Source organism: Somniosus microcephalus, chromosome 13 (genome assembly GCF_052327205.1).
Source record: "Somniosus microcephalus isolate GS21.2 chromosome 13, FLI_Smic_1.0, whole genome shotgun sequence".
NCBI classification, from domain to species: domain Eukaryota; kingdom Metazoa; phylum Chordata; class Chondrichthyes; order Squaliformes; family Somniosidae; genus Somniosus; species Somniosus microcephalus.
The window spans coordinates 50,782,530-50,806,513 of record NC_140999.1 but is presented as its reverse complement, the minus strand read 5'-3'; positions in this window follow the sequence as shown (position 1 = coordinate 50,806,513).

Below are 23,984 nucleotides of genomic sequence, written 5' to 3'. Positions count from 1 at the left end.
GGGATCATCACAGTCTGGGGATCATCAGAGTCTGGGGATTGTCACAGTGTGGGGATTGTCACAGTCTGGGGATTGTCACAGTCTGGGGATCATCACAGTCTGGAGATCATCAGAGTCTGGGGATTGACACAGTCTGGGGATTGTCACAGTCTGGGGATCATCACTGTCTGGGGATTGTCATACTTTGGGGATTGTCACAATCTGGGGATTGTCACAGTCTGCGGCTCCTCACAGTCTGGGGATTGTCACAATCTGGGGATTGTCACAGTCTGGGGATTGTCACAGTCTGGGGATCATCAGAGTCTGGAGATTGTCACAGTTTGGGGATCATCAGAGTCTGGGGATTGTCACAGTCTGGGGATCATCAGAGTCTGGGGATTGTCACAGTCTGCGGCTCCTCACAGTCCAGGGATCGTTACAGTCTGGGGATCATCAGAATCTGGGGATTGTCACAGTCTGGGGATTGTCACAGTCTGGGGATTGTCACAGTCTGGGGATTGTCACAGTCTGGGGATCATCACAATCTGGGGATTGTCACAGTCTGGGGATCATCACAGTCTGGGGATTGTCACAGTCTGGGGATCATCACAGTCTGCGGATTGTCACAGTCTGGGGATTGTCACAGTCTGGGGATCGTCACAGTCTGGGGATCGTCACAGTCTGGGGATCGTCATAGTCTGGGGATCATCAGAGTCTGGGGATTGTCACAGTCTGGGGATTGTCACAGTCTGGGGATTGTCACAGTCTGGGGATCGTCATAGTCTGGGGATTGTCACAGTGTGGGGATTGTCACAGTCTGGGAATTGTCACAGTCTGGGGATTGTCACAGTCTGGGGATCATTACAGTCTGGGGATCATCAGAGTCTGGGGATTGACACAGTCTGGGGATTGTCACAGTCTGGGGATCGTCACAGTCTGGGGATTGTCACAGTCTGGGGATCGTCCCAGTCTGGGGATCGTCACAGTCTGGGGATTGTTACAATCTGGGGATTGTCACAGTCTGGGGATTGTCACAATCTGGGGATCATCAGAGTCTGGGGATTGTCACAGTCTGGGGATTGTCACAGTCTGGGGATTGTCACAGTCTGGGGATCGTCACAGTCTGGGGATTGTCACAATCTAGGGATTGTCAGAGTCTGCGGCTCATCACAGTCTGGGGATTGCCACAGTCTGCGGCTCCTCACAATCTTTGGATCGTCAGTCTGGGGATCGTCACAGTCTGTGGCTCATCACAATCTGGGGATCATCACCGTCTGCGGATCGTCACAGTCTGCGGCTCGTCACAGTCTGCGGCTCGTCACAGTCTGGGGATCGTCACACTCTGGGATCGTCACAGTCTGGGGATTGTCACAGTCTGGGGATCATCACAGTCTACGGATTGTCACAGCCTGCGGCTCGTTACAGTCTGCGGCTCGTCACAGTCTGGCGATCATCACCGTCTGTGGCTTGTCACAGTCTGTGGCTCTTCACAGTCTGTGGCTCGTCACAGTCTGGGGATCGTCACAGTCTGCAGCTGCTCACAGTCTGCAGCTCGTCACAGTCTACGGCTCGTCACATTCTGTGGCTCATCACAGTCTGGGGATCGTCACAGTCTGTGGCTCCTCACAGACTGCGGCTCATCACAGTCTGCGGCTCATCACAGTCTGCGGCTCATCACAGTCTGCGGCTCGTCACAGTCTGCGGATCGTCACAGTCTGGGGATCGTCACAGTCTGTGGCTCCTCGAAGTCTGCGGCTCCTCACAGCCTGGGGATCATCACAGTTTGGGGATTGTCACAGTCTGGGGATCGTCACAGTCTGGGGATCATCACAGTCTGGGGATCATCACTGTCTGGGGATTGTCATAGTCTGGGGATTGTCACAATCTGGGGATTGTCACAATCTGGGGATCATCACAGTCTGGGGATCGTCACAATCTGGGGATCATCACAGTCTGGGGATTGTCACAATCTGGGGATCATCACTGTCTGGGGATTGTCATAGTTTGGGGATTGTCACAATCTGGGGATCATCACAGTCTGGGGATTGTCATAGTCTGGGGATTGTCACAGTCTGGGGATCATCACTGTCTGGGGATTGTCATAGTTTGGGGATTGTCACAGTCTGGGGATTGTCACAGTCTGGGGATCGTCACAGTCTGGGGATTGTCACAGTCTGGGGATCGTCATAGCCTGGGGATCATCAGAGTCTGGGGATTGTCACAGTCTGGGGATTGTCACAGTCTGGGGATTGTCACAGTCTGGGGATCGTCATAGTCTGGGGATTGTCACAGTGTGGGGATTGTCACAGTCTGGGAATTGTCACAGTCTGGGGATTGTCACAGTCTGGGGATCATCACAGTCTGGGGATCATCAGAGTCTGGGGATTGACACAGTCTGGGGTTTGTCACAGTCTGGGGATCGTCACAGTCTGGGGATTGTCACAGTCTGGGGATTGTCACAGTCTGGGGATCGTCACAGTCTGGGGATCGTCACAGTCTGGGGATTGTTACAATCTGGGGATTGTCACAGTCTGGGGATTGTCACAATCTGGGGATCATCAGAGTCTGGGGATTGTCACAGTCTGGGGATTGTCACAGTCTGGGGATTGTCACAGTCTGGGGATCGTCACAGTCTGGGGATTGTCACAATCTAGGGATTGTCACAGTCTGCGGCTCATCACAGTCTGGGGATTGCCACAGTCTGCGGCTCCTCACAATCTGTGGATCGTCAGTCTGGGGATCGTCACAGTCTGTGGCTCATCACAATCTGGGGATCATCACCGTCTGCGGACCGTCACAGTCTGCGGCTCGTCACAGTCTGCGGCTCGTCACAGTCTGGGGATCGTCACAGTCTGGGGATCGTCACAGTCTGGGGATTGTCACAGTCTGGGGATCATCACAGTCTGCGGATCGTCACAGCCTGCGGCTCGTTACAGTCTGCGGCTCGTCACAGTCTGGCGATCATCACCGTCTGTGGCTTATCACAGTCTGCGGCTCTTCACAGTCTGTGGCTCGTCACAGTCTGGGGATCGTCACAGTCTGCGGCTGCTCACAGTCTGCAGCTCATCACAGTCTGCGGCTCGTCACAGTCTGGGGATCGTCACAGTCTGTGGCTCCTCACAGTCTGCGGCTCGTCACATTCTGTGGCTCATCACAGTCTGGGGATCGTCACAGTCTGTGGCTCCTCACAGACTGCGGCTCATCACAGTCTGCGGCTCATCACAGTCTGCGGCTCGTCACAGTCTGCGGCTCATCACAGTCTGCGGCTTGTCACAGTCTGGGGATCATCACCGTCTGTGGCTCCTCACAATCTGGGGATCATCACCGTCTGTGGCTCCTCACAGTCTGGGGATCATCACAGTCTGTGGCTCCTCACAATCTGGGGATCATCACCGTCTGTGGCTCCTCACAGTCTGGGGATCATCACAGTCTGCGGATCGTCAAAGTCTGGGGATCGTCACAGTCTGTGGCTCCTCGAAGTCTGCGGCTCCTCACAGCCTGGGGATCATCACAGTTTGGGGATTGTCACAGTCTGGGGATCGCCACAGTCTGGGGATCATCACAGTCTGGGGATCATCACTGTCTGGGGATTGTCATAGTCTGGGGATTGTCACAATCTGGGGATTGTCACAATCTGGGGATCATCACAGTCTGGGGATCGTCACAATCTGGGGATCATCACAGTCTGGGGATTGTCACAATCTGGGGATCATCACTGTCTGGGGATTGTCATAGTTTGGGGATTGTCACAATCTGGGGATCATCACAGTCTGGGGATCATCATAGTCTGGGGATTGTCACAGTCTGGGGATCATCACTGTCTGGGGATTGTCATAGTTTGGGGATTGTCACAATCTGGGGATTGTCACAGTCTGCGGCTCCTCACAGTCTGGGGATTGTCACAATCTGGGGATTGTCACAGTCTGGGGATTGTCACAGTCTGGGGATCATCAGAGTCTGGGGATTGTCACAGTCTGGGGATCATCAGAGTCTGGGGATTGTCACAGTCTGGGGATCATCAGAGTCTGGGGATTGTCACAGTCTGCGGCTCCTCACAGTCTGGGGATCGTTACAGTCTGGGGATCATCAGAGTCTGGGGATTGTCACAGTCTGGGGATTGTCACAGTCTGGGGATCATCACAGTCTGGGGATCATCACAGTCTGCGGATTGTCACAGTCTGGGGATTGTCACAGTCTGGGGATTGTCACAGTCTGGGGATCGTCACAGTCTGGGGATTGTCATAGTCTGGGGATCATCAGAGTCTGGGGATTGTCACAGTCTGGGGATTGTCACAGTCTGGGGATTGTCACAGTCTGGGGATCGTCATAGTCTGGGGATTGTCACAGTGTGGGGGTTGTCACAGTCTGGGAATTGTCACAGTCTGGGGATTGTCACAGTCTGGGGAGCATCACAGTCTGGGGATCGTCACAGTCTGGGGATCATCAGAGTCTGGGGATTGTCACAGTCTGGGGATTGTCACAGTCTGGGGATCGTCACAGTCTGGGGATCGTCACAGTCTGGGGATTGTCACAGTGTGGGGATTGTCACAGTCTGGGAATTGTCACAGTCTGGGGATTGTCACAGTCTGGGGATCATCACAGTCTGGGGATCATCAGAGTCTGGGGATTGACACAGTCTGGGGATTGTCACAGTCTGGGGATCGTCACAGTCTGGGGATTGTCACAGTCTGGGGATTGTCACAGTCTGGGGATCGTCACAGTCTGGGGATTGTCACAGTCTGGGGATTGTCACAATCTGGGGATTGTCACAGTCTGGGGATTGTCACAGTCTGGGGATTTTCACAGTCTGGGGATTGTCACAGTCTGGGGATTGTCACAGTCTGGGGATCATCACAGTCTGGGGATTTTCACAGTCTGGGGATTGTCACAGTCTGGGGATCATCACAGTCTGGGGATTGTCACAGTCTGGGGATCGTCACAGTCTGGGGATTGTCACAGTCTGGGGATCATCACAGTCTGGGGATTTTCACAGTCTGGGGATTGTCACAATCTGGGGATCATCGAGTCTGGGGATTGTCACAGTCTGGGGATTGTCACAGTCTGGGGATCGTCAGAGTCTGGGGATTGTCACAGTCTGGGGATCTTTTGTTTTGTTTGCCAACAATTCTTGTCCTGAACTTGGTTCTGAATGAAGTAGTTGTTTTGAAAATGCGACATGGACTTTGGTGAAGACAGGATCAGGCCGAATGCACCTCCCTCCTGGTTGAGCAGCCTGTGAACTCTCATTGCCAAGGCTCACACATGAACAATGGCCACAAGGGTGAGGTACTGGAGAGTATCTTGCAATTGTGAAACAGCACCTCAGTGAGGAGAAGCTACCTTCATAGGGGAGAAAAACTGGCAGAGAATGTTATTTAATTCATTAACTTTGCATGAGAACATAAATTTTTCATTGTATTGTGATCTCAATTTGGAATAACATAAAAATGTTGTCTCATTTATTTTTCATGATATGTCAAATCTCACATACAAACTGCAGTCTGTTTAAATCCACAAATTGATCAAAGTATTTATTGCTCTTTGCCTTCAGCCTTTTTTGATTTGGTGATGATGTGGCAGGGGAGGTCTAAGTGTTCAAACGTTAAGCCTGCGGGCTTGACAGTTCTTCAAACAATGATATTGCTCAGAGCAACACAGGCTCCTCTACTGGTTCATTGGCTAAGTTCATCCATCACCCTTGTGCTCGCTGACCTACATTGGCTCCCGGTCCACTAATGCCTTGATTTTAATGTTCTCATCCTCGTGTTCAAATCGCTCCATGGCCTCGCTCCTCCCTGTCTCTGTAATCTCTTCTAACCCTCTGAGAACACTGCGTTCCTCTAACTCTGGTCTCTTGTGCATCCCCCACTTCCTTTGCCCCAAGATTGGCAGCTGTGACTTCAGCTGTCTAGGCCCTAAACTCTGGAATTCCCTCCCCAATCCTCTTAGCCTCTCTACCGCTCTCTCCTCCTTTGAGACGCTGCTTAAAACCTATCCTTTTGACCAAGCATTTGGTCACCTATCCTAATGTCTCTTTCTTTGGCTCTGTGTCAATTTTTGCCTGATTATGCTCCTGTGAAGTTTTAATATGTTAATGGCGCTATATAAATGCAAGTTGTTGTTATCTTCTTCTTAGGCAGTCCCTCGGAACCGAGGATGACTTGCTTCCGCATTAAAAATAAGTTCTCAGGTGACTGATGAGTCCAATGCGGGACCTACAGTCTCTGTCACAGATGGGGCAGACGGTGGTTGAAGGGGCAGGTGGGTTGGGTGCTTAGGTTGACGTGCGCTCCTTCCACTGTTTGCGCTTGGCTTCCGCTTGCTCCCGGCAAAGAGACTCGAGGTGTTCGGCGCCTTCCCGGATGCTTCTCCTCCACTTTGTGCGGTCTTGGGCCAGGGATTCCCAGGTGTCGGTGGGGATGTTACACTTTTTCAAGGAGGCTTTGAGGGTGTCCTTGAAGCGTTTCCTCTGCCCACCTGGGGCTCTCTTGCCGTGCCGGAGCTCCGAGTAGAGCGCTTGTTTTGGGAGTCTTGTATCGGGCATGCGGACAATGTGACCCGTCCATCGGAGCTGATTGAGCGTGGTCAAAGCTTCGATGCTGGGGGTGTTGGCCTGAGCAAGAACACTGACGTTGGTGCGCCTATCCTGCCAATGGATTTGCAGGATCTTGCAGAGGCAGCATTGGTGGTACCTCTCCAGTGCTTTGAGGTGCCTGCTGTACATGGTCCATGTCTCTGAGGCATACAGCAGGGCGGGTATCACTGCTGCTCTGTAGACCATGAGCTTATTGCCGGGTTTGAGGTCCTGGTCTTCAAACACTCTCTTCCTCAGGTGACCGAAGGCTGTACTGGCACACTGAAGGTGGTGTTTGACTTCGTCATCGACGTCTGCCCTTGTTGACAGTAGGCTCCCGAGGTATGGAAAGTGGTCCACATTGTCCAAGGCCTTGTCGTGGATTTTGATCATCGGGGGGCAGTACTGTGTGGCGGGGGCAGGTTGGTAGAGGACCTTTGTCTTACGGGTGTTTAGTGTAAGGCACATGCTCTCATACGCTTCGGTGAAGGTGTTGACGATGGTTTGGAGTTCAACCTCCGAGTGAACGCAGACGCAAGCGTCGTCTGCATACTGTAATTCGATGACAGAGGATGGGACGACCTTGGATCTGGACTGGAAGCGACAGAGGTTGAACAGTTTCCAGTTTGTTCTGTAAATTAGCTCCACTCCAGTGGGGAGCTTACTGAGGGTGAGATGGAGCATTGCAGCAAGGAAGATTGAGAAGAGCGTTGTTATAGCTACCCAGTGTGATACTAGACCCTGGTTCTGTCCCCAATCTATGTTGAGTTACCTGATCTCACTACAGCTTCAGTCCCACAAGGGCAGATAACTGATTTCAGTCAGATCGGATGAGCAGTGCAATTGGCCTCAGCACTCCTCGATCGTATGTGCCAACTATCAGGACAGAGGCACCTATTCCAAAGGAAGATTGCTTGACCCCTGGTTGTCCAAATCTGTGATGAGGTGGAAACTCCAGAGTTCAGAGTTGTATTTATGAGCATCGTGTGTCAATGACAAGTGCAGTAAGAGTCTGCCATCAGCTGTTAAAGTGCCTTGACATGCAAATACACTCACTGAAAACCCTTTTCAAATCAGAGCCTGGGATAAGCTATCTTAATGTGATACTCCATGAATATATTACCATCTAAATAGCCCTCAATTTCAAGTTAATCCAGAAATCCTTTTTTCCTCTGTTCTATAGAATTTTACTTTATAACCATCCCTTTTTCACTTTTGGATTCATGAAATATCTATGCTTATACCCAAAAGAATGTTTAAACTTGAGCAGATTTATGAGAATTCTTTACACTGCAATGTGTTGGTATCATGAAATAAAAATAGAAAATGCTGGAAACACGCAGCAGGTCAGGCGGCATCTGTGAGGAGAGATGCATTGGGTTAACGTTCCCGATTAGTGACCTTTCATCAGAACCCAGCGACCTGAAACATTAACCCTATGTTTCTCTCTCCACAGATGCTGCCTGACCTGATGAGCGTTTCTTCATTTTCTGTTTTTATTTCAGATTTCCAGCATTTGCAGTATTTTGCTTTTTATTGAATTGTCGATAATATGAAACTTCCATCCCTGGTTTGATCTCAGCCAGCGGGGGCCCTCTGAGATTGGCGTCACTGACCCCGAGCTAGAGAGTGAAAAATCAGCTGGGGTTCCCGTTCTCGCTCGCTGTCCAATGATGCCTGCTAGAAAGGGTAAGTGTATAAATGTAGAAAGAAAGAAAGAACAAAAGAAAGAAAGAAAGACTTGCATTTCTATAGCGCCTTTCATGACCACCGGATGTCCCAAAGTGTTTTACAGCCAATGAAGTTCTTTGGAGTGTAGTCACTGTTGTAATGTAGGAAACGCGACAGGCAATTTGCGCACAGCAAGCTCCCATAAACAGCAATGTGATAATGACCAGATCATCTGTTTTAGTGATGTTGGTTGAGGGATAAATATTGACCTGGACAACAGGGAGAATTGTTCTAATGATAATGAGTGATAAAAATGTCTTCTAACTTCCCCTTTTTGTGGAATGATAACCTTCCATTTATGGCCTCTTGTTACTGATTTGCCAATCAGAGGAAACAACCATTCACATTGACCCATTGAAAACCTTTCAGCTTCTTGTTTGAATGATGTGGGCCTGGAGGTTTTGCCACCGGATTGGTGGATAAATCCCAAATCATGTGCTGCAATGTGTTAATGCCTGCAGCTTGAGATGTGTGCAAATAAAGAAAGACTTGCATTTATATAGCACTTTTCACGACCACCGATCGTCTCAAAGCGCTTTATAGCCAATGAAGTACTTCTGGAGTGTAGTCACTGTTGTAATGTGGGAAACACGGCAGCCAATTTGTGCACAGCAAGCTCCCACAAACAGCAATGTGATAATGACCAGATAATCTGTTTATTTTTAGTGATGTTGATTGAGGGATAAATATTGGCCAGGACACCAGGGATAACTCCCCTACTCTTGTTCAAAATAGTGCCACGGGATCTTTTACGTCCACCTGAGAGAGCAGACAGGGCCTCAGTTTAATGTCTCATCTGAAAAACAGCACCTCTGATAGTGCAGAGCTCCCTCAGTACTGCACTGGAGTGTCAGCCTAGATTTACGTGCTCAAGTGGGACTTGAACCCACAACCTTCTGACTCAGAGGCGGCCACTGAGCCACAGTTGACACTATTGATGGAAACATTCGGCAGTGATTTCCAAAGGGGTCCTCCCCGATCGTGTGTTGCAACGTCCGAGTAAGATTGGAGCTTACCCCAGAAAAATAGCGTAAACATCCTCTCATCTCTTGTCCCTGGGACTTGCGCCAATCTTCCACCAGACGATCAGCAAACCCGCCGGGGAAATTCTGCCTTGTTGATTTACGTGTGGCCCATAGGGTTGCCAACACTCCAGGATTGCCCTGGAGTCTCCAGGAATTACAGATTAATGTCCTGGACACTGCTTCTAGGAACCCTGGAGAAAAATGATTGGGGCTTTAAAAACGGTGGTGTATTTATTTTAATTTTCTTTGCACAGTTTCATTTATTAGTTGTACAAATATCGGAGACGGGAAAAAAAGGCTGTTTGACTGAACCAAGAAGCATCCAGTCAGGTAAAGGAGAGTCTGTTCACTTTCCAATTGGCTTGGGAAGGTAGTGTGCCGTGAGGATAGATGTGTCAGGCGACCAATGGCGGGAGTGTGGGGATGGGACGGTTGGAGGCGGGAGAGTCACATGACGATACTTCAAGGAATACGTGCAACCAGTGTTGGCAACCGTGGTAGCCCACCAGGCTACAACTGAGTGGCCCAACAAGTCAAAAGAAAGTCTGGGCACTCTTGGTTTAGGCTCAGATATGATGAGCAGGTCCCTGAAAGCAGCCAGCATCTGTGGAACCATAGCTCAGAATCACTTGACACTTTCATTGAAAGGAGCGGCTGGGGAGAAGAGAGAAAAAATGATCATCCTGCCTCAGCCTGAAAAATAGGCCAGTTTACGGCAGGGCTTGGTAATGGGAAACAAATTAATCTTTAATCTTAAAAAGAGATGCTGCAGTTCAATCCAATATTCATATTTCAATTACTTTCATTAATTTAGATACATTTTAAATGAAATTCCACCAGCAAATGGAAAATAAAAAGTGCATGCAATCAAAGACCCTTTTAATATATTTGCACAGTGCTTTCCTGATGTCCCATATAATTTGAAAGATGAAGAGAATTAAATCTCCAGTACACAACAGACTAAAGTAAATGACAGCTTACTCTTTACTGCACATCTGTTCTTTTGGTGGCTATTTTTTGATTGCTGTCATATTTAACTCTGTGTCTACTCCACTCCCTTGGCGCTCTTTCTCCCTACAGGTACAGCTTGGATTAATGGTAGCACTTTCACCATTGAGTCAGGGGTTGTGGGTTCAAACTCCCACTCCAGTGTTTGAGCTCATATTGTCGGCTGGTAGTTGAGTGCAGTACTGAGGGAGCGCGGCATCATCAGGAGATATTGGCCCTGACATTTCAGCCTTGAGATTTGCAGACTGCCCCAGGTAAATGGTGTAAATGGCGTTTCGTTGGGGGGTTCCGCTGGAGAATGAAATTTCAGGCAGTTTTCTTTTGAATGGGATGTTAAAACGAGGCCCATCTGCATGTTCTGATGGGCGTAAACGATCCCATGGTAGTAATTTGAAGAGGAGTACGGAGTTCTTCCAGGAGTCCTGCCCAATGTTTATCCCTCAACCAAAACAGGTTAACCAGTCAATTAGATCTTTATTGTTTGTGGAGCCTTGACAGATGCAAATTAATGGCAGCATTTGCTAACATAACAATAGTGACACCATTTCAATAGTAATGAATTGGATGTAAAGTGCTTTGGGACATCCTGAGGACATGAAGTGGACTATATCAATGAATGTACTTTCTTTCAGTGAACTAATTCCCTCTTGCAAACAAATTCATGAGCATGACCCTTCTCTTACCTTTCCTTTCCAACCTCTCGCTCTCCATTGCAACTGTGCTGGTCTCCCTCAACCCTACTACACTCAGTACTCCGCTGAACATTCTTTTCTTCCTCCTGCATTCCAAGTACACTGGTCCAGATGTTTTTCCTCTTCCCTACTTTCTTACTCTATTGAGACCAGGACTCATTGGGGTTGAAATTCAACTTCGGTGGTGGCACAACATGGGTGGTAATGGTACATCCCGCTGGATTTAAAGGACAATTTGGGCGGTGTGTATAATGGGTGGCAAATTTCACCACCATGGTATCATCTCCTACTCTAATTGATTCTTTTGCTGTTCCTCAGAACTGGAGAGCTCTCTACCTCTCTCGGTCTTCCCTTCCTCCTACAAACTACAACCTTTTAAGACCTAACCTTAGCATCTCCCAACTATTGCAAATCCCAAAACTGTCCCAGTCTGTGGTCAGACTCTACAGCATTCGATGTTCAGTTTTGGTCACTGAGATATAAGGGAAACCATGGAGATAGTGCGGAGAAAAGAAGGTTGGATGAGATTTTCAGATTACCCGTCGGGCAAAAATGGGGCAGTAATGCAAAGAAATGGTGGGGTATGACTTACGCCCTGTTGCCGCTGATGGATTAGCCAATGCTGTCTTCCCAAGGTCCTACTGCTGGAGAGCGGGAGTGCCCGACTGAGTCAGGTGATAGGCCCTTTTCATATGCAAATCACAGTCATAGGTCTCCAATTGCCATTTTAGGACTCAGCTCGGTGGAGTGTGCAGGGAGCCGGCTCCGACCAGAATCAGTTAGCGGTCCAGCCAAGGAGGAAGAGAGGTCAGAGTGGAAGTGGTCCTCTTTCTGGATGGCTCCCGAGGCTCAGCATCTGCATGCAGCTGAGCAGAGCTGGGCGCATCCTGCACCCTCCAGCGAGGAGTCTCCACTGCTGTCCCTGTCTCCACCATCTCCTCTTGCTCACTTGTGACTTGTGAGACACCAGGTGACAACACTACTCTCTGCGTGGGACCCACCGAGGTGTGCGTATATGAGCTGGTGCTGGGTGTGCTTATGTCTGGTGACGCTGCGCCCTCAGAGGCTGGAGGTTCCTCTGAGGAGTTGTCTTCCTCTTCCTCCTGGACAGTGGGGGGTGGGGATGGGTGGGGTGGGGGGGGGGGGCTCTTGATGGACCTGTGGGAGATTAAGGAGATTATTTAGAAATGTCATATGAAGAATGGGTACAGATACCATTATGCACATGATGAACATTCACTGGCTGCTGACATCAGTCCACATATGAGTGACTGCTGTATGCCATGTGGCTGTAAGAGATGTAATTCTGTCACCAGGTTGCAGAGATGTCCCCCTCTCTCCGTCTCCCACCGCCAGCTGCCCTGCAACTCCAGAGACCTCCAAGGTGACCTCCTCTGCTGGAGTCAACGTAGCGAATGATGGAGGGCCTCCTCCGGTTCTCTCCCTCTCCCACTTATTCTGGCCTCTCTTCTGCTGCAAGGAGGGAAAGAAGAGAAGTTTGAATGAGAGTGATGGAATAAGTATAAGGAATGGATGGGTTGCATCTTTAGAGGATAACTATCATGGAGTGGGGTGGCAATGCCAAGTGGTCTCCTTATGTGTTGTTAGTTGGTATGATTGCACTAGGATGAGGGTGAGTGTGAGGGGTGGTTAGCGAGATGGGGATGTGATAATGGCCCAGAAATTCGGGTCGGGGGTTTCCCGCGGGTGTAAGCCCCTGACCTGCACTTACCTTGCACGCCGGCCGTTGAGCTGTGGGCCCCCGTGGAATTCCGATCCTGGGCCTCCTCCAACTGCCGGCGCGCAGTGCTTGTATATCCCAGGGGCGCAGTTAGTTCGATGCGTCCCCTGCGATCATGTGGGCCATGGGGAGCCAATCGGAGCAGGGAATGCCCATTCATAAGTCAAAACTTATAAATACTACGGGCCCCAAAACATCACTAAATCTTCAAATAAAATTTTTTTAAACAAATTTTTTAAATAAACTATAAATTACATGAAATAACTATTTTAAACAATAATTTAAATCTTTGAAAAAGATAATTTTATTTTCTAACGGGGCTAAAAATAAACTTACCTTGCTTTAAAGTATTTAAAAATAATAAACCTGTGGAAAAAATGTTTTAATTTAAATTAATTCACCATTTACCTTGTAAAAAGCAGGCCTTACATGCATGCGCAGTGCATGCACGAAACCGGCACTTTCATTGGGCCTACGGGTGAGTACCCCGTGCGTACTCACCCGTGGAGACCCAAAGTTCTGGGCCAATGTAGATTGAGAGAGAGGGATGGGTGGAGGTGCATGGTAAGTTGGTGTGAGTAAGGATGTGCACGAGTAGGGTTGGGAAGGCAGAGTGATGGGGATGTGATGAGAGGCACAGCAGGATGAAGTTGAGTGTGGCTTTGCACGGGGCACCAACCAGTTGAAATGAGTGAGAGAGAAGATGACGTAAATCTAGAAGTAGAGATTATATTGACTGCATATAATGACACCACAATGGAGATGATTGGGTCAATCACACCTGGACACCGCATTGCTGTAAGTGATTTTACACAAATATATTGTGTAACTATCCTCCACTCAATGCATTTTGCTGCTTTTATCAGGAGAAGATGCTGCAGTTTCAGTCATGAGCTTTGTTTGCTGTAGTTCATAGGCCTAGAAATTCAGTATCGCCACGTTTGGGGCGCTACAGTCGAGTGTGCACTAAATTTAGCGCCCGGCGCAACTTAGCGCCGCCTTCAGCGAAATTGAGTTGCTTCACCCCAAGAGGTGCTTGGAGCGCTAAAGCAGGCGCTGCACGACTAGCCTAAGGCGCTAAGCCGGAGAGGCGAGGTGCTACCACCGAGGGCGCGCGCAGCGCAGGTGCGGCCAGTTAGCGATTGCAGGCAGACACGCTGGCGCTGGTCACCTCTTAAAGGGGGAGGGTCGATTTGACTTGCAGCCACGCCCTGCACATTGGAGCCCTGATTCTCGGCCTGGACAGACCTGCTGCGACATCGTTACGCCTATGACCATGGAGAGGGCCAGGGAGCGAGCGCAGCGCTTCAGTGAGGGGGCCCTGAAGGTTCTGGTTGGCGCAGTGGAGCGCAGGCGACCTATCCTCTTTCCGGACAGTGGCAGGAGGCCACTGCCCAACGAATATCAAAAAGCTTGGAGGGAGGTGGCACACAGAGTGACCTCCAGCAGCATGGTACCTAGGACCCCAACGCAATGCAGGAAGAAGTTCAACGACCTCAGTCGGGTTGTCAGGGTGAGTACCCTTTCCAAAATCCTCTTCATCCCTGCATGTGCACCTCACTTTATGGCCAAAGGGTCCTAAAAGCCCCAATGCCCAACCCTCATCCAACATCTATGGGCCTCTCATGAAAATCACATGCCCATTCACCACTTTACACGCTGTAAGGGCTATTCGACCATGAGAGGCAGTGCAGCCAAGATCAGAGCTTAACACAGTAAGGGCTATTCGACCATGGGAGGCAGTGCAGCCAAGATCAGGGCTTGACACTGTAAGGGCTATTCAACCATGGGAGGCAGTGCAGCCAAGATCAGGGCTTGACACTGTAAGGGCTATTCGACCATGGGAGGCAGTGCAGCAAAGATCAGGACTTCACACTGTACTCAGAGCCCGTCCTTTCTCTTGCAGGGCAAGCTGGCCCACAATAGGAGGCAGCAGCAATGGACCGGGGGAGGCCGTCCTGAACTTAAAGACCTCAGCGATCTGGAGCAGTGAGTGCAACAGATTATGGCAGGCCGGCTGATTGGCCCGGTCGCCACTGGAGATGCCGGCCCCGTTCTGGACAGCAATGGTAAGGTCATCATCACCTTTTTGACCTCTCTCTTTCCACTTGTGCCTCACACCAGCATCCTTTGCCACTATCGAACCAATGCAGTGCATTGCAGCACTCATGCCTCCCTCGCTGCCTCCCTGTCCTCCCTGCTTTCAGATGCTGATTCACGAGGTGAGGAGGTGGGCCCTCAAGCTGCCACTGTGAGTTAATCAGAAGGCGAGGAGGAGGAGGAAGCCGGACCATCAGTGCCACCCTCAGCCGAGGCAGCCCATGGCCATAATGGGGACACGTCTTCCCTGGAGGAGAGCAGGGGGGAAGGGTCTGAGGAGGGTGAAGCTCCGGGGCCCAGCGGGCTGCAGCAATGCGGGGGGGGGGGGGTAGGGAAGCTCGGCGGCCTTCTCCCCGGAGGGAGAGTATGGCCTCCAGTCCTGCTACAGTGAGCGCAGAGGAGGTGCAGCTCCTTGCTGAAATGGGCGCCCAGGCGGAGCGCAGGCACACTGAGCTCATGGCTGCAGTGGCAAGGATGCCTGACTTCATAGAGTCACTGGCAAGGAGTGGACAGGAAGTCGGGGCAGCACAGGCAAAGAGTCTGCAGGACTTCGGTGCAGCACAGGCAAGGAGTCTGCAGGACTTCGGTGCAGCACAGGCGGCTTCCAGCCAAGTGCTTAGTCGTGCCATGCAGTCACTGGCTGGTCTCATGCAGACACAGATCAGGGCCACACGAGCACTAACTGCTGCCACCCTCGCTAGATCGGGCAAGATTCGCCGGGGCCCTCGCTGCACCGCAGCAGGCCAGCAGTCTGTGCTTCAGCAGATTGCTGCGCATGGTTCAGTGCTGCCCTGTGCGAGTGCCAGTGTCTCGTCCAACCAGGGAGTGCCTGTGCTCTGTCAGATTGGCAACATTCCTGCTGCCAACACTGTCACTCCTCCACTGCAGCTGCCACCACCCGTAGGATAGACTGCTGCCGCCCAAGCAGAGTTGGAGCAGTCAGCAGCCGGGCCCTCCAGGCCCAAAGTGTAATGTATATACCTTTAAGGGGGGGAACTACTTTTTACAGCTCATGTATACTGTAGTACCAGCAGTGACCACACCTGTATATAGCACTGAGTAGTAATCTGTACAGTCAGTTGCAGTGTGAGCCACGTTGAGAAAACACCTGTTGTACCGTTCTCCGCAGTCTGTGTCTTATTATACACGGACGCAACATTGGCGACGAGGCAGGTTCGAACCTACCTGCAACTCTGCATCACCTCCCGGGGATTCGTTCCTGGAGATCAGTGGATTGGAGGTCAAGGTCAGAGACTCGGGCGTCGACCACGGGCAACCGCCCAGTCATCCAGCAGAGACTCGAGAATTGCGGGGGAGGCTGGCGAGAGCCAGGTTTGGCTTTCCAGTCAAGGTGGTCCAGCAAAACAGGCTGATCCTTCCCGGACAGCGGCGGGCTAGAGCCCGACCGAGCGGCACAGCAAAGGGCCGAGCAGCGTCGACGGGGGAGAGAGAGAGAGGGCAGAGCGCACAGGGCGCAGCTGGTGTTCAGGGGCCGAGCAGCGCTGGAGAGAGGGAGAGAGAGACGCGCAGAAACCCGCGAGGCGCCGCTATTGCCATGAGGACCGCCGAGAGCGGCGTTGGCAGCAGCGCAGGAGAAGCGCGCGAAACCTACAGGACTCCACCATTGCCACGAGAACCGCCAGGAGCGGCATTGGCAGCAGCGGGGGAGGAAGGAAAGCGCGGGAGACGCCATTTTAAACCACACCCAAAATACCGAAGAGTGGCAGTATCACCGCATTTGACAATGAAGTCGAAGATTGGACTACATATGTGGAACGAATAGAGGTGTACTGCAAGGCAAATGAGGTGTCAGATGACAAGAAAGCGTCGGTATTGTTAAATTTAATGGGTGCAAAGACGTATGGTTTATTACGAAATCTAGTAACCCCAACGAAGCCAATGGAAAAGAGTTTTGAAGACATAGTAATGACACTAAAGGAACATTTAAACCCCACACCGCTGCTGATCAGAGCATCGGACCTGTGAGGGGGCAGTGACCGGCGGCAGAGCTTAAATACCGGCAGTTGCGAGGTGAGGCCCGATCAGAGCATCGGACCTGTGAGGGGGCAGTGACCGGCGGCAGAGCTTAAAAGCGGCGGCAGTTGCGAGGTGAGGCCCGATCAGAGCATCGGACCTGTGAGGGGGCAGTGACCGGCGGCAGAGCTTAAAAGCGGCGGCAGTTGCGAGGTGAGGCCCGATCAGAGCATCGGACTTGTGAGGGGGCAGTGACCAATTCAGCAGCAGAGGAGAGAGGTAAAAACTAATCCAAGTGTGACGTCACCAGGAAGCAGGTAAGTGATTGGTTGGATTGGTTGGTGAGTATTTCTTTCTTTCTCCTTTTCATTACAAGCTTAAATTCGGCGGTTTTTTTCTAGGGTCTCTGTGGTGTAGTGGGGACAGTTGGTAAATAAGCGCCCTAGAGTATATCTTTAACTGGTTGTACTTAATAAGGCCTTTCTGGTGCAGAGTGACTGTTGGTAAACCATTTAACTGGTGTAATAAGAGGGATTGATTTAATTTAAATCCAATTAATTAAAGGGGATACTAGCATCTAAAATCGGGTAACAATAAAAAGTTTAATTAATTACATAGAATGGAGCAGGTGATGTGTTACTGTTGCGAGATGTGGGAGCCGGTAGACCCCATTGAGGCTCACAGTGATTACATCTGTGACAAGTGTCTGCTGCTACAGGATCTCCAGCTCCGTGTTGATGAGCTGGAGTCTGAGCTTCAGACACTGCGACACATCAGGGAGGGGGAGAAGTACCTGGACTCAGTGTACCAGAAGGTGGTCACACCTATGAAGTTAATTAATTCAGATGTAGCACATGGCCAGGGTCAGGACGGTGTGACTACGAGCGAGGCAGGTACGGGGACCCAGGAGGTAGTGTTGGAGGAGCCGCAGCCCTTGCTCTTGGCCAACAGGTTCGAGGTTCTTACTCCCTGTGTGGACAGGAGCAGGGACTGCAGGGAGGATGAGCAACCTGGCCACAGCACCGTGGAACGGGGGGCCATTCAAGAGGGGGGAGTAAATAGAAATGTTGTAGTGGTAGGGGATAGTATTATTAGAGGGATAGATAAAGTTCTCTGCAGCCAAGAGCGAGAGTCCCGTAGGCTGTGTTGCCTACCCGGTGCCAGGGTTAAGGACATCTCCTCTGGGCTGGAAAGAAACTTGCAGTGGGAGGGGGTGGATCCAGTCGTCGTGGTCCATGTTGGTACAAACGACATAGATAGGACTAGGAAGCCGGTTCTGTTAAAGGAGTATGAGCAGCTAGGGGTCAAATTAAAAAACAGAACCTCAAGGGTAATAATCTCTGGATTATTACCTGAGCCACGAGCAAATTTGGCTAGGACAAATAAAATTAGAGAGTTAAATGCGTGGCTCAAAGACTGGTGTGGGAGAAATGGGTTTTGCTTCCTGGGACACTTGTTGTGTATGTACCTTTAAGAGAATAACTGGTCTCAGACTGCAGTACCGGCAGTGACCACCCCTGTATAAAAGGCGCTAGAGGGTCTCTGTTGTTTAGATTCGTTATGGACTTCCACCAGTAAACATCTGTTTGTTTTCACACCTGCTAGTCCGTGTCTAAATCATTCACGGACTTAACACTGGCGACGAGTAAAGAAACGAACTTACCTGCAACTCAGCAGCAGCTCCGACGACGTTGTTGAAGGTCGGAGCCAGAAGAAAGAAAAAAAATAGAGGCCATTGAAACTCGAGAAACGGGCGTCGACCATCAATCATCGGGTTCAAGGCTTTGCAGGAGCGACTTTCCAGAGCCAGGCTGGGTTCCTCGGTCCGTGGTTTCCCAGCTAATCGGGCTGGTGGCAGGTAGTGCTCTGATCCTTCCTGGGCTGCGGCGGGCTGAAGCTCGATCGGGTGGCCTTTCAACGGGGCCGGGCAGCGAGTCGGGAAGCAAAGAGAGAGAGAGAGGGTGGAGCACACAGGGCGCGGCCGGTGTTTCGAAGCCGGGCAGCATTCGGACCTCAGAAGAGGGAGGGAAGTGTCCCAGAGGCTCCGCTCCACGACGCGAAAATAATAAAAGAAAAAGAATACGCGCAAGAAACCGTGGAAAGCAGCGCTAACAACAGCGGGGAAGAAGACAAAGCGCGGGAGGTGCCATTTTGTTAAATCGGAGAAGAAGGCAAAGCGCGGGAGGCGCCATTTTAGATTTGCAAGATGCCGAAGACTGGCTGTATCGCTGCTTTTGATAATACATTAGAGGACTGGACCACGTATGTGGAAAGAGTAGAGGTATATTTCGAGGCAAACGATATAGCGGAGGGGAAAAAGGCATCAATATTGCTAAACGTAATGGGCGCTAGAACGTACGGCCTATTGCGGGATCTGATTACTCCAGCCAAACCGAAGGCGAAGAGTTTTGACGAAATTGTTGCTGTTCTACAGGAGCACTTAAACCCTGCACCACTGTTGATAGCAGAAAGATTTAAATTCCACAGGAGAACTCAGCACAAAGATGAGAGCAATGCTGAGTATCTTACGGAACTACGCAAGCTATCAAAGCACTGCCAGTTCAGAGCAGGACTGGCAGATACCCTACGGGACAAATTTGTCTGTGGACGCCTGAGTGAAGGAACACAGAAGAAGTTACTCGCAGAAAAAGAGCTGACGCTAGATCAGGCTTTCAGCGTGGCAGTATTGTATGAAGCAGCAGCCAGGGAAGCTGCAGAAATTCAACAAAAACCACAGGAATACGGCACCCACGAAATGACACGGGGATTTGCAAAATGTTATCGCTGCGGCAGAACTAACCATAACCAGAAGGACTGCTGGTCCGAAGACAAAATATGCAGACAATGCGGGAAGATTGGACACATTGCACGAGTTTGTAGGTCTGGGAAGAAGACCAGCGACAACAAAAAGGCTACTAAGGAACCGTACAAGAAAGTACAAAAGATGACAGACAGTAGTTCCAAAGACCAGATGAGCGATAGTGAATCCGGAAACAGGAGACTAAGCTGTCTCAAACTTCACAATGTAATCGCAAAAGAGGATCACCGAACCATTTGGGTCACTCTCACGATAGCAGGGTCCCAAGTTAAAATGGAATTGGATACAGGATCAGCGCTAACCGTCATGAATCGACGAGACTACGAGCGGCTATTTTCACACATACCCTTGAGAGAGACATCCATCGTCTTGACGACGTATACGGGGCAAAAAGTATACCCCAGAGGAAAAATAAGGGTGCCTGTCGAATACAATGGCAAGAAAATACGGAAATTGTATCTCTACATACTGCCAAATGGTGGACCACCGTTATTGGGACGGGAATGGATCAGGAAGATAAACTTGGATTGGCATTCCATTCATGCAATGATGGTGGACGGTAAAAAAGATGACGACGTCACTCCTGGATGATTGTCAACAATCTTAGCTAACGCCAAAGAGGTATTTCAACAAGAACTGGGCACGCTTAAAGGCGTAACCGCCTCGTTAAAAATAGAACAGAATGCAGTTCCCAAGTTTTTCAAAGCGAGACCGGTACCATATGCAATTCGCCCAGCCGTCGAGGTAGAGCTGGAGAATCTGGAGAAAGCGGGTGTGTTGTCTAAGGTCGACTGGAGCGAGTGGGCGACACCCATCGTTCCTGTCATGAAGAAAACGTTAAGCAATAAGTCCGGAGAGCCAAGGAAGACTCGCATCTGTGGGGATTTCAAGGTGACGGTGAACCCTGTCCTTCACACAGTACAATATCCTCTTCCAAGGATAGAAGACATCTTCGCCTCACTGTCTGGAGGGAAGCGTTTTACAAAAATTGACCTAGCACAAGCATATTTACAGATGGAGGTTGAAGAGTCCTCTAGGAAGTATCTCACGATAAACACTCACAAAGGTCTTTACCAGTATCATCGATTGGTATTCGGAGTAGCATCGGCTCCGGCAATATGGCAAAGAGCGATGGAACAAGTCCTGCAAGGGATTCCGGGGACTCAGTGTTACTTGGACGACATCCTTGTAACAGGTGAAGATGACAGTGAACACCATAACAACCTAGAACAGGTGCTCACTAGACTACGGGAACATGGGTTGCGAGCCAACCGCCCCAAGTGCGAATTTTTTAAGAAACAGATATCGTATTGTGGCCATGTGATTGATGAAGAGGGGTTACATAAGTCCCCTGACAAAATTGAAGCGGTTGTTAAGGCCCCAGCGCCTGAAAATGTGTCGCAACTGAGGTCATTCCTCGGGTTGGTGAATTACTATCATAAGTTTTTGCCGAATTTGTCGACAATTCTGCACCCACTGAACACCCTGCTATGAACGGGGGTAGCATGGAAATGGAGCGATGATTGTAAACGTGCTTTTCAGAAGAGTAAGGACTTAATCACTTCGAAGGAAGTACTGGCTCACTACAACCCAGCACTGCCAATCAGGCTGGCGTGTGATGCGTCTCCCTACGGCATTGGGGCGGTACTGTCACATAAATTCCTTGACGGTTTGGAGAGGCCGATAGCTTTTGCGTCACGCTCGTTAACTTCTGCCGAGCGTAACTACGCCCAGATTGACAGAGAGGCCCTCAGCCTAGTGTGGGGGGTGAAGAAGTTCAATCACTATCTGCACGGTCAAAAATTTACTCTACTAACCGATCATCAACCTCTTGTCTCCATTTTCAACCCTCAGAAGGGCGTACCGATAATGACAGCACAACGGCTGCAGAGATGGTCCCTTTTCCTAGGGGCACACCAATATGACATCGAGTACAAAGGAACTAAACAGCATGGAAATGCTGATGGATTGTCACGTCTACTGTTGCCGATGGTGGAAGAAGAAGACCTTGCAGTGGATACAATGGAGTTATTCCACTTGACCATAGTCGAATGTCTCCCTGTGACGAATGCAAACATAGAAAAGGAAACACGGAATGACCCGACACTATCACGGGTCTATGATTTAACGGTGAAGGGATGGCCAGCACATGGCGAACCACTGCTGCCAGAATTCTCGCCGAGAAGAGAACAGCTGTCAGTGTGCAGAGGAACCTTGATGTGTGGATCCAGAGTAGTAATTCCACCTAAGTTGACGGATAGAGTGCTCAATGAGCTTCATGAGGGTCATCTGGGTGGGGTAAAAATGAAGAGCTTAGCCAGAGCGTTTGTGTGGTGGCCGGGAATCGATAGAGAAATCGAAGAGATGACCAAGAGCTGTGCAGGATGCCAGAAGGTCCAAAATGCCCCACCACAAGCTCCTCTGCATCCATGGGAGTGGCCCTCATCTCCATGGCAAAGGGTGCACATTGATTTTGCTGGTCCCTTCATGGACTCGATGTTTTTAATTGCGGTGGCTGCACATTCAAAGTGGCCAGAGGTAATAAAAATGTCCTCAACCACCACGGAAAAAACTATCACAGTTTTACGAACATTATTCACCAGGAATGGGCTGTCTGAACAGCTTTGCTCTGACAATGGACCACAGTTTGTGTCTGAAGAGTTCCGGAGGTTCTTAAAGAACAATGGTGTTAAGCATTACACATCTGCCCCATATCATCCAGCCACTAATGGATTGGCCGAGAGGTTTGTCCAAACATTCAAGAAGGCTATCAAGGCAGTGTGTAATGAAGATATACCCCTACAACACAAGGTGGACAACTTCTTGTTTGCCTACCGGAATGCGACACATGCGGTTACCAACCAAACTCCAGCCATGATGTTCTTCAATCGAAGACTACTATGCCGCTTGGATTTGGTTAAGCCAAACGTCCAAAGAGATGTGGAGAACAGGCAGTTTCAGAATATGAATGAAAGGCCGACCAGGAGTTTTAAGATAGGTCAATCAGTTTTGGCCCGGGACTACCGCACTGAGAAATGGCAGCCAGGAACGATTTGTACACGACAAGGACCTCTCATGTATACCATGAACGTTGGGGAGAGCATTGTAAGACGCCATGCTGACCAGATTCTAGAGTCACTGGAAAACGTCAACTCCACATCACGATCTGATACACCTGGTAATGAAATCGACGTTCCAATTGCAGCTACCGCAGAACCGGTAATATTGGAAGCAGATGAACCAAACAACGACATTGATTCCGGCTCAACATTGCCAGAAGAACCTGTTACCACAAAGAGGCGTTATCCAGACAGAATCAGGAAGCCTCCTCAAAGACTGAACTTATAATTGCTTAAACTTAACCACTGTATCTAGTAACCGTAATTGTGATTGTAATTCGTTATCATTTAGTTGTTAAATGAATGTTATGTACTGCTTATCTAAAAGGGGAGGAATTGTTGTGTATGTACCTTTAAGAGAATACCTGGTCTCAGACTGCAGTACCAGCAGTGACCACCCCTGTATAAAAGGCGCTAGAGAGCCTCTGTTGTTCAGATTCGTTATGGACTTCCACCAGTAAACATCTGTTTGTTTTTACTCCTGCTAGTCCGTGTCTAAATCATTCACGGACTTAACAACACTGGCACCAGTACTGGGGCAGGAGGGAGCTGTTCCATTGGGACGGGCTTCACTTGGCCAGTGCTGGGACTAGAGTCCTGGCGGATCATATATCTAGGGCTGTAGAGAGGGCTTTAAACTAACTAGTGGGGGGGAGGTTCCTAGAGCGCAAATAATAAAAATAACAACAGAGAAGGTCATAGACTTAGGTAGCAGTGGGGAAATTAAAAACCAGAGTGTGTCAGGAAGGGGCAGAAGGTATGGAGTAAAAGGTAAAGTAATAAAAAGGGCAAAAGCAGGAAGTAAGTGTCACAAAACATATTTGAAAGTTCTCAATCTGAATGCACGTAGCATTCTTAACAACATAGACGAGTTAATGGCACAAATAACTACATATGGGTATGATCTTGTGGCCATTACAGAAACATGGCTGCAAGGTGACAATGCCTGGGAATTAAACATACCAGGTTATTTAATGATCAGGAAGGACAGGCAGGAAGGAAGGGGAGCTGGGGTGGCTATGTTAATAAAGGAAGGAATCACTGTAATACAGAGAAATTATATTGGGTCAAAAGATCAGGATAATGAAACAGTTTGGGTGGAGATAAGGAATAATAAGGGGAAAAAAACACTAGTGGGCATAGTCTATAGGCCTCCGAACAGTTGCAATTCGGTTGGACGGAGTATCAATCAGGAAATAGTTGAGGCTTGTAATAAGGGAACA